Genomic DNA, 4,052 nt, shown 5'->3' with positions numbered 1-4,052 from the left:
CATATGCATGCATACTATTCGATAGTGGAGCAGAGAGAAGCTTCGTAAGCAAGAAATTTGTTCACTTGCTTAAACAAAAGCCACGTACATTAGAGGAATCATTCACTATAGAAATGGCTAATGGAAAAACGGAAAGTACAAACTGCATATACGTAGGTTGTACTCTAACTTTAGATGGTCATTCTTTCCAAATAGACCTCATGTCGGTCTCAATTAAAAGTTTCGACGTCATAATCGGTATGGATTGGTTAAGTCGTCTTCGCGCTGACATCATGTGCTTTGAGAAAGCAGTTCGTCTTAACCTCCCTAACAACGAAACCTTGGTTATCTACGGTGACAAATCTAGTACGAACCTTCGCATCATTTCGAGTATCCAAGCTCAAAAGTGCTTACGAAAGGAAAATTATGCGTTCCATGCACACGTCATAGATACGAGTCAAGAAGTAAAGGAAATTTAGAATATCCCAGAAGTATGCGACTTTCCCGACATCTTTCCAGAAGAACTACCGGGATTACCACCGCAACAACAAGTCGAGTTCAGAATCGACTTAGTGCCAGGGGTACACCAGTAGCCAAATCTCCTTATCTTCTGGCACCAGCGGAGATGCAGGAACTTTCCTGTCAGCTTAAAGAACTTCTCAAGAAGGGATTCGTTAGGCCAAGCTTCTCACCATGGGGAGCACCCGTATTGTTCGTCAAGAAGAAAGGCGGATCGTTTCGTATGTGCATCAACTACAGGGAACTCAACAAACTTACCGTTAAAAATCGTTATCCTCTACCCCGAATTGACGACTTATTTGATCAACTTCAAGGAGAAAATTACTTCTCGAATATAGATCTACGATCCGGGTATCACCAATTGCGAGTACTAGAAGAGGATGTCCTCAAGACAGCCTTCCGAACTCGCTATGGACACTACGAATTTGTAGTGATGCCATTCGGATTAACCAACACACCAGTTGTATTCATGGACCTGATGAATAGGGTGTGTCGTCCTTACTTGGATCAGTTCGTTATCGTCTTCATCGATGACATACTTATCTACTCCTGAAGTAAGGAGGAGCATAGTCAACACCTACGAAAAGTTTAAGAAACATTACGATCGGAGAAGCTCTACGCAAAGTTCTCCAAGTGCGAGTTTTGGATTCGAAGGGTCGAATTCTTGGGCCACGTCGTTAGCAAAAACGGAATACACATGGACCCTTCTAAAATTAAAACTATTGAGAACTGGTCAGCACCGAAGACACCTATAGAAATTCGTCAATTTCTAGGTCTCGCTGGCTACTACCACAGGTTCATACAGAACTTCTCTAGTATCGCGAAACCACTTACCACATTGACCCAGAAAGGCGTGGCCTTTGACTGGGAAGAGAAACAAGAGAAGGCGTTCCAAACGCTGAAACGAGACTTATGCACCGCACCAATACTATCCCTCCCAGAAGGAATAGAAGACTTCGTGGTCTATTGCGATGCATCCAACCAAGGGCCCGGGTGTGTTCTGATGCAATGAGGAAAGGTCATAGCCTATGCCTCGAGACAGCTGAAGACGCACGAGGTCAATTACACCACACACGATCTTGAGTTAGGAGCAGTTGTGTTTGCTCTGAAGATATGGAGACAATATAAGTACAGTACAAAAAGTACTATCTTCACAGACCACAAAAGCCTCCAACACATCTTCGACCAGAAGGAGCTCAACATGAGACAAAGACGGTGGGTCGAGCTACTCAATGACTACGAATGTGAAATTCGTTATCATCCCGGCAAAGCCAACGTAGTAGCTGACGCCCTAAGTCGGAAGGAATACTCTGGTCGTAGAGTCAAATCCTTGACTATGACTATCCATTCATACTTGTCCACATAAATTAAAGAGGCTCAGCTCGACGCTTTGAAACCTGAAAATGTGGCAAGCGAATCCCAGAGAGGAATGGATAAGAACCTAGAAAGCAAGGGTGGCGGAGCGTTATATTTCATGGACCGAATCTGGACACCGAAACACGGTGGCTTCAGAGACGTAGTCATGACCGAGGCGCACAACACTCGGTATTCTGTTCACCCGGGTTCAGATAAGATGTATCTGGATCTTAAAAGGTTATACTGGTGGCCTAACATGAAAGCAGAAATTGCTACCTTCGTGAGAAAATGCCTTACTTGCGCAAAGGTTAACGTCGAACACCAGAAACCGTCAGGTTTACTTCAACAACTGGAGATAACTGAATGGAAATGGGAGCGGATTACTATGGACTTTATAACCAAGTTTCTCAAGACAACGGGTGGACTTGACACCATTTGGGTCATCGTCGATAGATTGACCAAATCCGCGCATTTCCTACCAATCAAAGGGACTGACAAGATGGAGAAGCTTACGAGAACATACATTAGGGAAATCGTACGACTGCATGGTGTTCCTATATCCATTATCTCCGATAGAGATAGTAGATTCACTTCGAGGTTCTGGCAGTTACTACAAAGTTCCCTAGGAACGAGGTTGGACATGAGTACAGCCTACCATCCACAGACCGACAGGCAAAGTGAGAGGACTATCCAAACCTTGGAAGATATGCTGAGAGCCTGTGTGATCGACTTTGGGAAGGCATGGGATACTCATTTACCCCTTGTCGAATTTTCCTACAACAACCGTTATCACACAAGCATAAAGGCTGCTCCATTTGAAGCCCTTTATGGCCGAAAGTGCAGGTCCCCTCTGTGATGGGCTGAAGTGGGTGACACCCAGTTAGCTGGAGGACAAGTTCCTGATAGCACTCTCACAGGTCCGAAAATTATACGGGAAACGACAGAGAAGATCGTTCAGATTCGTGAACGATTGAAAGCCTCTAGATACCGTCAGAAAAGCTACGCAGACAAACGAAGGAAACCTTTTGAATTCCAGGTGGGAGACCGAGTCCTTTTGAAAGACTCACCCTAGAAGCGCTTGATACGCTTCGGTAAGCGTGGAAAGCTAAATCCAAGATACATAGGGTCTTTCGAGATTCTCGCTAGAATCGGCCCTGTAGCTTACAAACTCAATCTACCGCGTGAACTTAGTAACGTACATTCTACTTTCCACGTCTCAAACTTGAAAAAGTGTCTATCCGACGAGACTCTTGTAATCCCACTCGACGAGATCGAGATCAACGAGAGCCTCAACTTCGTGGAAGAACCTGTAGAGATCATGGACCGAGAGGTCAAGCAAACGAAACAAAATCGTATCCCGATTGTGAAGGTTCGTTGGAACGCCAAGCGAGGACCGGAATTCAAATGGGAGCGCGAGGATCAAATGAAATTAAAATATCCTCACCTATTTGCATAGTTATTTGTAACTACTTTATTTGCTTAAACTCTAATTTCAGGACGAAATTCCCTCTAACGGTGGGATGATGTGACAACCCGGAATTTTCATTTGGACACACTCTAAAGTCATTCACTTCAATTAAAATTCAATTACATTTCTAATAATTGTTAGCCAATTTAAAAGTATGTTTGAGTGTTTTTAGGGTTTATTCTTGAAACGAACGGATAAAAGGGAATGATTTCTAGAATACCGGGATAGCAAAGGAAACACCAACACCTTGGATTGGTGTTCACGGCCAAACAAGAGGGAGTTTGGGCCGTGAACTCTATCTTGGCCGTGAACTCATGTCTTAGACATGAGTTTACTCCCCAATTGGCTCATTTCCCACTTCCACCCTCTAGTTTACTCCCCATTCTCTCTCAACTAGCATACCGTTCTTCACCTGATCTTCCGAAAAAGTAAGTGTTTCTCGACTTTATTTGTTGTTATAACCTAACATCTAGTTGTTATACATCATTTCATCCATTCATTATTGCTTTTAACTAGATCTTCAAGTGTTCTTCAAAACACCAAGAACACCAAGAACACCAAGAACACACACTAGTGTTCTTGGACCTTAAACACCCAAACAAGCTTCTATCTTGTAAGTACACTTGCCCTAGCTTCTTGTGTGCTTAATATGAACTTGATAACACTTGAAAATCATCAAGAATCATAAGAACAAGGAAGTTTACGGTCAAGGATGTTCTTGGGCCGTAAA

Source organism: Lactuca virosa, chromosome 1, assembly GCF_052849685.1.
Source record: "Lactuca virosa cultivar CGN04683 chromosome 1, Lactuca_virosa_CGN04683_v6, whole genome shotgun sequence".
Lineage (NCBI taxonomy): Eukaryota > Viridiplantae > Streptophyta > Magnoliopsida > Asterales > Asteraceae > Lactuca > Lactuca virosa.
Note: the sequence above shows the minus strand (reverse complement) of the source record.